Consider the following 12,391-nt stretch of genomic DNA (forward strand, 5'->3'; position numbering starts at 1 on the left):
GCGAGCTCTCATCAACGATGCTTTCGAGCTCATTGATGGGGACATGCTGCGCCGACTGTGGGAGGAACTTGATTATCGGCTTGATGTCTGCCGAATCACTAAAGGGGCACATATCGAACATTTGTGAATGCCTAAAAAAACGTTTTGAGTTTTTGTATGTGTGTGCAAAGCATTGTGAAAATATCTCAAATAATAAAGTTATTGTAGAGCTGTGAAATCGCTTCAATCATTTGTAATAACCCTGTATGTGTGATGTGGTATGGTAAACAAACCATTAATTGGTCCTGTTGTGTTACTCCATCGTCTTACATGGACCCGCAATCTATTGCTCAAAAGAGCCCTCCAATGTTATTGGAAGAGATTCCTTTGGGTACAACGATGGATGTGTTATTCTACTCTCTGTATTTGTTTGACAATCTAACAGCTGCAGATATCTCTGCAACCTATGAAAGTTGGACACTTATAGGGGATGTCTTATTTGATTTAGTCTGCACTACCACCTCTGCTGTTCCTCCTGAAATTCTCTGTTCTGCCCTTTCGGAAAACTGATCTGCTCATTCGTTCCCCGACGCCGCTGGGACACGTTCCCAATTAAATTTTCTTGGCCTTTCTTCTTGCACCAGCGCCCGATTGTTTAAACAACGACGGTGAAGGATATGAACCCAGGTATTATTGCTGGAACAATATTCCGCTCATGTGATATACAGAATCTGCATTGATGACCAGGATTTGAAGGCCCATTCCTATGGAAAACGCGTCTTAACCACTGCACGACTTCACTGGCTGAGACGGGAACTGAAGCTATGTAAATGATATCTGTAGCATCTTTGTCACATTATTGCTTTTAATTCACAAATAAAACTAACAAACATGTTTACAAGGTAAACAAGGACAGATGGGCATGATTTTTTAAAAAAATACACCAATGTACAAAATACACCAATGCACAAAAACACTGGGAAAATAACATTTATCGCTTTATAAATGTTTATAAACTAAAATAAGACTGCTTTCATGAAGTTAGAGCAAATTTAAAACTAACTACAAAGTTTTTGAATTACGTAACACTTAGCTATCTCATTTGTGCATCAGGGTTAGAGGACCAGACACGGAAGGGATAGATGGGCAGCTGGCAGAACACTTTGAAAACAAAGAGGGAATCATATTAAAAGAGTATCCAATAATCTTTACGTGTTTTTATTGGACTTACTGTTAGAGATAAGTTTTATAGACAAAATTATAGGAAATCACACAAGTCGGTCCTCATTGGTCAAACCCAAACAGGAACATGGACCCATTGCAGTTTTAAAATGACAACCGGTTTTTATATTTCGCTTTTCTGACTCAATAAATACCATTTATACTTCATTAATAGCAATATGAAGTCTTCTTTTCCCCAACTGGCTTTAGAAGAATCGATCTTGGGAATGTACTTAGTTGGTATCTGTAAGAACAGAAAAAAATTAATTCCCATCGAAACTAAAAATAGAGTTTTACGGGGTGGCTAACTATCCCAAAGGTGGTATTGCCATCTCTGACAAGCAGCAGGGGGAGATGGCCATAGTACGTTACGAAACATGGTGGACGAGAAACAAAAGAGAAACAACATGTCGGTATGTAGCTAGACCAATCCTGACCTGAAATGTAAGCTGCCGTACCTATTCACAGTCAAATTTTCGGAAAAATGTAACAGTATTGACATGCTATGTAATTTAAGGTGTACTGAAAACTAAAATCAAGCCAAATACTTTTCAGTGAAATAAAGAATCAAGGAAAACATCAATGTGTCGCTGGCGACAAAGACTCTCGATCAACTGACCGGCAGCCCTCTAAAGCGGGCTATTGGAAAACCACAGTCATCGGCCATCTTCTCTGTATGGCAGTCTAACCCTGTTTCACCTTATAGAAAATTAGAGGTACCAAGCGCCATTCGCCATGAAAAAAGTTGGAGGGCTGCACGAAGACATACGAGCGATAGTCGTACAGTTTTACTCACCACGTAAAAAATATCAAGCTGTGACCATGAATGTTGATGATTACACCTTCTCTCCATATTCAACCTTCAGTGCGACACATTTCTACCAACAATGCCCGGCTTAATGGAGTTTTCGTTGTAGAAGTCTGCATTTTCGCTGATCGGGAAACGTTCCACCTCGAAAATCAGCTCTTGCCAAAATGGAAACGTCTGCCACGCAATGGTGCCATATCTGGAGAATATATGGAGGTAGGTGTAAACCTAAAGAGCATCATGTGTGACGGGGGTGGAATGAGCTGGGATCTTGTAGAGCCAAAATACCCCCTTGAACAGCTTCCTGTGACCGTCTCGACAGCCACCAGTGAACTCATAAGACCTTTCAGCTAGTGTGGGCCTGTAACTAGACTGTTTGCTCCATGGGGGCAGCGTTTGTCAACACCACACAATGACAGACCGAAAAAGCACTCTGCATCAGCTTGCCTGATGAGGACTGAGTATTTTTCATTCTTGGCGGTGGAGAAACCACATATTTCCAGTGTCTGCTTTGCTCCTTTGCATCGGGGTCACAGTGGTACATCTAGTAATGGTCTATGACAGCCAGATAAGCCTTTTGGACAGACCACGGCTCAACCTCCGCTCCTGAAACAAGAACCCGGGGATGATATGCCGAAATAAACTAACTAGCAGCTTCTAAAAAGGGATAAGACTGTGGCCGAGAAAGGTCGCAAGCGAAACACTCGGTCGGACCCACCCCTGCAGAGGAAACACGCCATCTGGCTACTCGACATCCCTGCCCGGGGAAGAGACCGACCTAAGTCCAGCAAGACGACCAATTAACACCCATTGTTAAGCCAGCAACGAAAATAGCGAGATACCCGCTCGGACTCCAACAATGCAGAGGAAACATGCCCCAGGCTATATCCGACATCCCTACACAGTAGAAGGCACCGAGCTAAGCCTCACAAGATGACCAAGGTTGAAGGGACTATTCGAAGCTGACAACCAATGAGCTATCAGAACTTTAAGACCAGAAGCTAATGTCTTAACTTAACGGATTATCAGTGCCCACTAGATTCTTCGGAGCTAGACTCTAACCCAGTTAACCTAATCTGCAACGCAGCCACCTTTCGCTGCAACTCAACCACTTCCTTACCATGAGCGTCGCTTACAACAACTTGTTCTAGATCAGAGAGCCGGTTAAACACGTACACCAAATGTGTGCGTAGTCTAGCTGCTTGCGACTCGGTTGATCAACACAAAACCAGTCTAAATGTTGTTGGAACTCATCGATCTCTCCTGCCGCCGCTGCCATGGCTGTCGGAAAGGAACCAATAACTTCCGGTGAGCCGGCCGCTGTGACCGAGTGGTTCTAGGCGCTTCAGTCCGGAACCGCACGACCACTACGGTCGCAGGTTCGAATCCTGCCTCGGGCATGGATGTGTGTGATGTCCTTAGGTTAGTTAGGTTTAAGTAGTTTTAAGTTATAGGGGACTGATGACCTCAGATGTTAAGTCCCATAGTGCTCAGAGCCATTTTGAACTTCCGGTGAAATTTGGACCGGATTGAGCAAGGCATCTTTTAAGTCCGCAAGCAACTCAGGAACAGTGCCTTGTTTGTTTATATTACGAATACGCAACTCATATAAGAGTGGACTTCTGCGCAACAGGCCTCATCCTGGACATTCTCTGGCCGCCATGACAACCTGAAACACGCAGCTAAACAGTCACTTGGCCAATGCGAAATATTACAAAATTATAAAATAAGCCAACTACAATCCCTGCTCAAAGAGCAGTAGCAAGAATGCTAAACCACGCTCTGCTACCAGTAATGAACCGTGATTTATTTTCAAAGAATATTCTTAAGAATTTATTTTATTTACTACCGATTCATCAAGAACATTAACACATTTAATCACACTATGTAAGCATGGAAGTAGTTGCCAGGTTGTAACTTATGAAATCATAACCAGATTCCTTTTAACAAATGGGAATTTTTACCACGGCTCAACAGCTTAAACGTTTCCTTTCATGCCTCGATTCGTCGGGCATTTTGATTGTGTTTCATAATCGCTGTCACCAGTGGGTGGCAACTTTTGTCGTGCTATACGGTCTATTCAGATTAATGTGACCAAGTGTCGAAAACCTTAATAACCGTCATTTGTAGCGTGGACGTGCAGGGAGAAAGCTAAGGTACCGACAGGGATGCCGACTCCACTGCCGTGGCCAGGTTTCACGGTTCAGGATCCGTGGCGCGAACAGCCTGACTGAGGTGCTTCCACAGATTCTCGATTAGATTTACGACCAGATGCGTTAGTGGCCAGGGGAGTGCGGTAAACTCGTCCTGGTGCTTTTCGAACGACGGACGTACACTGCGAGGTGTGTGACATGTTGTAAGCAGACTGGATGTACGGTTGCAGCTGGTTGTGTTGTTCTGTTTTGCCTTCCAGAATGACGAAATCACTCAGAGAATGCCACTAAATCATTCCCTAGGTCATAACCCTCCCTCCCCGGCGGTTGTTGCAGGGTGTTTGCTTTCAGTCGGATGGAACATAAACCGCGGTTCATCTGAAAAGGCCACCTGTTCGCACTCAATGGACGTCCAGATTTCCATCGTTTGACGCCAATGAACAGCAGTCGGCATGGTTGTATGAACCGGACACCTGCTGCAGAGGCCCATAAACGGCAACGGTCGCTGAACGTTCACTGAGGAGACGCTTTTGGTAAGCGCTTGATCTACCTTGGACGTCAGTCACTCAACAGTTGCACGTCTATCCGCCCTTACACGTCTCTGCGGCCGTTGTTCACTGCTGTCATCTACCGTCCTTGTTGCTCCACAGTAGCCTCGTCGCCGATTTTGGATTTCGCCATTTTTTTATACACGGCATTCTTTAACCGTGGTGGCAGATGAACAGTTCACAAACTTGGCCGTCTCGGGAATTCTTCCACCCTTGGCCCGATAGCCAGAGGTCATTGGTTGTGTTTCCGCATCACGACAACGACTGCACTGACTTTCTACATCTACATCTACATTTATACTCCGCAAGCCACCCAACGGTGTGTGGCGGAGGGCACTTTACGTACCACTGTCATTACCTCCCTTTCCTGTTCCAGTCGCGTATGGTTCGCGGGAAGAACGACTGTCTGAAAGCCTCCGTGCGCGCTCTAATCTCTCTAATTTTACATTCGTGATCTCCTCGGGAGGTATAAGTAGGGGGAAGCAATATTTTCGATACCTCATCCAGAAACGCACCCTCTCGAAACCTGGCGAGCAAGCTACACCGCGATGCAGAGCGCCTCTCTTGCAGAGTCTGCCACTTGAGTTTGTTAAACATCTCCGTAACGCTATCACGGTTACCGAATAACCCTGTGACGAAACGCGCCGCTCTTCTTTGGATCTTCTCTATCTCCTCCGTCAACCCGATCTGGTACGGATCCCACACTGATGAGCAATACTCAAGTATAGGTCGAACGAGTGTTTTGTAAGCCACCTCCTTTGTTGATGGACTACATTTTCTAAGGACTCTCCCAATGAATCTCAACCTGGTACCCGCCTTACCAACAATTAATTTTATATGATCATTCCACTTCAAATCGTTCCGCACGCATACTCCCAGATATTTTACAGAAGTAACTGCTACTAGTGTTTGCTCCGCTATCATATAATCATACAATAAAGGATCCTTCTTTCTATGTATTCGCAATACATTACATTTGTCTATGTTGAGGGTCAGTTGCCACTCCCTGCACCAAGTGCCTATCCGCTGCAGATCTTCCTGCATTTCGCTACAATTTTCTAATGCTGCAACTTCTATGTATACTACAGCATCATCCACGAAAAGCCGCATGGAACTTCCGACACTATCTACTAGGTCATTTATATATATTGTGAAAAGCAATGGTCCCATAACACTCCCCTGTGGCACGCCAGAAGTTATTTTAACGTCTGTAGACGTCTTTCCATTGAGAACAACATGCTGTGTTCTGTTTGCTAAAAACTCTTCAATCCAGCCACACAGCTGGTCTGATATTCCGTAGGCTCTTACTTTGTTTATCAGGCGACAGTACGGAACTGTATCGAACGCCTTCCGGAAGTCAAGAAAAATAGCATCTACCTGGGAGCCTGTATCTAATTTTTTCTGGGTCTCATGAACAAATAAAGCGAGTTGGGTCTCACACGATTGCTGTTTCCGGAATCCATGTTGATTCCTACAGAGTAGATTCTGGGTTTCCAAAAACGACGTGATACGCGAGCAAAAAACGTGTTCTAAAATTCTACAACAGATCGACGTCAGAGTTATAGGTCTATAGTTTTGCGCATCTGCTCGACGACCCTTCTTGAAGACTGGGACTACCTGTGCTCCCTTCCAATCACTTGGAACCTTCCGTTCCTCTAGAGACTTGCGGTACACGGCTGTTGGAAGGGGGGCAAGTTCTTTCGCGTACTCTGTGTAGAATCGAATTGGTATCCCGTCAGGTCCAGTGGAATTTCCTCTGTCGAGTGATTCCAGTTGCTTTTCTATTCCTTGGACACTTATTTCGATGTCAGCCATTTTTCCTGTCCTTCAACGCGCTTTATATACCTTCCATTGCTGATGCTGCTACAAGCTTATTGCACATTGTCGTCGAACGGAAGCGTGGGTCATATTGTGACTGGATCGTGTACAAATTACCCCTGACTGCCGTCCAGGGTGGCCCATCGGTTCTGACCGCTACAGTCTGGAACCGCGCAACCGCTATGGTCGCAGGTTCGAATCCTGCCTCGGACATGGACGCGTGTGATGTCCTTAGTTAGGTTTAAGTAGTTCTAAGTTCTAGGGGACTGATGACTTCATAAGTTAAGTCCCATAGTGCTCAGAGCCAATTGAACCATTTTCCTCAAGAGGTACAAAACAACACTACGATGGCCGGCAGCACACAGGCATACTCCTCGCCTGGTGCCTTCTCGGTCCGAGTAGCAACATGCAGATGTCATTCGCTCTTCGGGACAACTTCCTGCTTTGCTGCTTATAACCGAACCACCACTATTGTACTTTAGTATGCTTTTACCTAAATAATAGAAAACCCTGTCTATGTTGCCACGTGTACTATACTCCAACAGAACGAATAATCCTGTCACGTAAGTACACTACTGGAGGATACTCCTGTTTACAGGAAAACCTAATCAGTAGAGTTACCCTTTTTACAGTATTTGACCGTGTATTGTGCCTAATGGATAAGTAAATCAGGCTATTCACTTCTTTTCCTAAGATCTTACCCAGCGGTTAGATAGAAACGCAGTATGGATAATATTATACTGAAGTTAGGACAACTCAGTTCCAACTGAATTTCGTGGCTTAAAACGTGTACTAATGGTCGCTAGCCTATTCTGGCAATGAAACAGTGAAATATTGCAAAAGCAGAAGTATGAATTTTGCCTACTTTCTTATTAGTGTTTAATTTGGTTCCTGAAATAAATATTACTCCACTTAAACAATGTTTGAGTAAACCATTGCACATTACGTTTTTGAAAGAGAAAAAGCCCAGTAGATAACTTCAAGGAAGCTAAAAAAATTTGGCGTTTAGAAAAACCCTTTCCATAATCGAAACTTAAATACTAAACTACTTAGATACTAAAGCACACACTTTTTATACTGAACATTTCACTTCAAGAAAACCTCTTTCTCACTGAAATTTACTTTCAAAAGTTATTACTCTTTGAACCAATTCTATATAGTCATTTAACAGATTCTAGTAACTTGGCTTCACTCTGATTCAATTTTACGTAAGCAAACTTTTACTATAACACTTCACAATAGTTAAGAAATTTTTTTTTATTATTTACACAAAAACGATTTAAATGGTGCCTCTTCACATTAACTTGGCACTTCATAAATCTGTAAAACAGGATACTCGGATTCATCAAACACCAGGAAGGAACCCTATATAGGTGTACGATTAGGATGAAAGAACAGGGTGAAGTAGTTTCTTTAAAGTTCAAGAATGATTATTAACACACAATTTAAATTAACGGATCGCGCTTAGTACAAAAGTAAAAATACAAAAAATCTTATCTAGTGGCTGTAGGCTTGGGTATGGCGAACAATTACGGTGGCTACACTACCCACAGTACGGCCTGCAAGTGTCTTGCTGTATGGGCTCAGTTTCTCTTCTTGGAGTCGTTCAGTTTTACATACAGTAGCCCAATAACTCGCAGCTATGCCTTAAGCCGTTTGCAGTCTTCATCCGAGGCATTTTTGTGCAGATTTTCAGGCACTTGCTCTAGGTAGCGCGCCAATTCGCCCTTGCCAACTTTTCCACTCCCCAGAGCCACTTTCGTTTCAAACAAAAGCACACTGGCTTTTACATAACACCTATTTCTAACGTTGTTCCTAAGCGTCACCATTTCTTAAATTGTCAAATTTACATCAACATGAACAATTTATACAAACAAATATTTTTAAACACAAAATTTCACCAGAAAATGTGTAATGTAATAAAAAATTTACATAGTATTCTACATAGATTACTCTCGTACAATGCAAAGAACTTCAGTCTCCAGTATAGTACACTTTACATATACAGAAAGTGTAGTACCAATATGCGAAAATTTTTAAAGCCAAAAAAATTATTATAATTTAAATGAATCATAAACAAATAATGTTACATGCTCCGTCCATTAGCGCGTCGTATCCGTCCGCCGATGATGCTGTCAGGCGCCAGAGAGAGTACCGTGGACTACTTTGCTTCAGCCTAATACTGATGAAGATGGAGTTCTTTCTTCCGACAGGCAGAAAAGAAGACACTCCGCTGTCTCTCAGTTAAGTCCAGTTCCTGCAGTTTGCTAGTATAGATAGTTCTAACATTTCCTGTAATTACGTTACGGTGTAAAGTTCCCGGAGCTCCATTCAGAAGACAATAGTTCCGACTTATCAGTCGCCATTTATGAACGATAGAACGTCAAATGTCTACTTAATTAGTTTCAGTGATAGGCTGCCGAGAGAAGGTATGTTGTTGAGATTCCATTGTATTAGGTGTAGGATATCATGTGCCGCGCATCAAAGTGTTCATAAGTAATACAAAATGCAGCGAATTTTATTGAACCATTGTAGGAATTAAGTTTTTTGCTAGCGTGGATGTCCGGGCTCAATTGATAGTAACAATCATTTGTTAATGGCAGCGATTCTGGTTCAGATTGTGTACCAGTCAGATTCCTTTCATAGAATGCTGATACAATAGCTCAGTACTTAGAAATCATATACAACCATTCGCTCGTAGTAAGACCCATAGGTAAAGACAAAACTTGCAAAGTCACACGAACACCCAAGAAAGGAAATGGGAGTGATTCGCTGAATTACATATCCATGTCGCTAAAGTCGAGTTGTTGTAGGATTTTGGAGCATATAATGTATTCGGACGTGATGAGTTATCTCGAAGAAAAACGATTTATTGACGAACAGCCAACAAGGATTCGGAAAAAATCGCTTTTGTGAAACACGACTAGCTATTTATTCTCATGAAGCAATGTGTGCTATCGACAGGGGATGTCAAATTGAATCCATATTAGATTTCCAGAAGGCTTTAGATACCGTTCCTTATAAGCGACTTCTAATCAAATTGCGTGCATGTGGAGTATCGCCAGTTATGCTACTGGATTCGTGATTTTGTCAGAAAGGTCACAATATGTAGTAATCGACGTAAAATCATCGAGTAAATCAGAAGCGATATCCGGCATTCCCCAAGGAAGTGTTATAGACCGCCGACTGGAGTGGCCGAGCGGTTCTAGGCGCTACAGTCTGGAACCGCGCTGCTGCTACGATCGCAGGTTCGAATCCTGCCTCGGGCATGGATGTGTGTGATGTCCTTAGGTTAGTTAGGTTTAAGTAGGTCTAAGTTCTAGGGGACTGATGACCTCAGAAGTTAAGTCCCATAGTGCTCAGAGCCATTTGAACCATTTTTTTTTGTTATAGACCCTCTCTTGTTCCTGATCTACATGAACAATTTAGGAGGCAGTCTGAGCAACCTTCATAGATTGCTTGCAGATGATGCTGTCATTTACTGTCTTGTGAAGTCACCAGATGATCAGAAGAAATTACAAAATGATTTTCACAAGATATCTGTATAGTGCGAAAGTGTGGCAACTGACTCTAAATAATGAAAACTGTGGTCATACACATGAGCAGTAAAAGGAATTCGCTAAATTTCGGTTATAGCTTAAAACATACAAATATAGAGGTTGTAAATTTAACCCAATACTTAGCGATTACAATTACGAATAAATTAAATTGGAACGATTATGTTGTGGATAAAGCAAATCAAAGACTGGGATTTATTCGCAAAACAGAATATGCAACAGGTCTACTAAAGAGCCTGGTTGCACTACATTTGTTCGCCCCCTTCTGAAGTGTTGCTGTGCGGCGGGGATCCGCATCAGATGGGGTTGACTAAGGACATCGAAAAAGTTCAAAGAAAGGCAGCTCGTTTTATATTATCGCGAAATAGGGAACAGAGAGCCACGGATACACGAATTGGGGAGGCAATTATTAAAATAAAGCCTTTATTCGTTGTGGCACGATCTTATCATGAAATTTCTATCACCAACTTTCTCCTCAGCGTGTAAAATATTTTGTTGGGCCCGCACCTAAGTAAGGAGAACTGGTTATCAGAATAAAATAAGAGAAATTAGAGCTTCCACGGGTAGATCTGCTTGTTTTTCCCGCGCGCTGTACACGAATGGAATGATAGAGTAAAAAATTAAAGTGGTTCGATGATCCCTCTGCCGGCCTCTTAGTTGGGAATTGCAGAATAATTATGTAGATGTGGGGTTTGTTTCTCAGCTGGTGTGTTACAGTACCATGGTGCCGAGATTTGAATGTGTTCCAGTATTTAAAATAAACGAAAACTTAATTACGTATCTATTTTTTCTGGGTGATAAACTTTCTCACTCATTCATAGACAGAAGGGGTGAAGTAATTTAGGAACCTAAAGAATTTGCAGTTGGAAACGAGGCGGGCAGTGTGTGACGTAATCGACTGAGCGGTGGTGATGCAACATGTCAAGATCCGACAATATACGGTCTCCTCATTTCGCAGCTGTGGCTTATCTGAATCCTAAAATAAGAACGACCTTGCAAGAGGTTCACTGACCAGGGTCAGCAGCGGATGACCTCCACCGTGGTTTGGGGAAGCCCGCCTGATTATCAACGACCGGAGAACTACGCGTTTCCGACAGCATCTGGTATTTCCAGACATGCGTTCTGTTGGCGTGAACGGTATTTTTTACTTCATTGCTTTTCTGTGTATTTCTTCATGACTGACGTCAGTGAATGAGTTAACAAGCAGCGCTTACATTTGATACTTTCGTATGTTTAATGCCAAATAGTTAACACAGACTTCGATATATCATTTTTATTTTTTGAGCTCGTTAAGTTTCCAGCTGTTGGCTGCTCTACAATGTACTAGAAACCCAGTAAACTATATCAGAGCTTCGAAAGAGACCATAATCCAGAATGTACTATAAAAAGTGTGTTTTGCCAAAGAGATGTTGAAATACAGAACTAATCTGTGAAAACTCTTGAAACCCAAAACGTTATGCAAGTAGTATTTTTCGAACTAATATAGGAAAACATATTGTTTACATCTAAGTGTCAGAACACTCTGGTACATTTATTTAATTAATATTGCATTACGTTATTGTGTACCACATTTCAACATACTAATTCGTAGTTCCACTACAGCTGTAAAGGCAAGGACTTCCTGTTTAGGGAAATCAAGAACTGCTGTTTCACCAGACCTATTATATTTATATATAAAATATCAGGTATCAGTCAGTGATGTCCTCTACATTCCAGAGAAACTATAGAAGTCTCTGCAGGGTGGTCAGAAACAGTCTGAAAAGCTTGTAAGGATGTTGCAGGGTTTGACGTGCGGAGATATAACTGTTCAGAAAAAAACTCAATAGGTTGCGCAGTTTTCGATTTAATTGGCAATCAGGCCGTTGTGCGCGCAGATTCAAGCAGACCGCCAGATACAATTAGTGCCAGTTGTTGTCAGAGAGTAAATGATAAAGTACGAGATTGCTCGACATTTCGCTCGGGTTCGATCCTTACTACCGTCCATTGTCCAGTTTTTGTATCGCTTTCTTGTGCGGCTTTAGGAAACAGAACGAAGAAAAGATTTCGTCGCACCGTCTCTGGTGGTCCCTTGATCTCGCGAGCACATCGGCCGGACTGGCTAACTTAAATGCTAATTCCGTGTATGTCTATTTTTTCAGAGATGTATGCGGGACTGGGCTGTCCAGTACAGGATATCAAATCAAACACCTTTCAGCCATCTAATTTCCGTACTGTTATTTTAGTTGGCTTCCAGTTTCAGCGATTTACTACGCCGTTTTCAGCCACCCTCACTGATGTGTAGGAAGCTTTCAACCTCGGTTACGGTCA

Source organism: Schistocerca cancellata, chromosome 7, assembly GCF_023864275.1.
Source record: "Schistocerca cancellata isolate TAMUIC-IGC-003103 chromosome 7, iqSchCanc2.1, whole genome shotgun sequence".
NCBI lineage: Eukaryota > Metazoa > Arthropoda > Insecta > Orthoptera > Acrididae > Schistocerca > Schistocerca cancellata.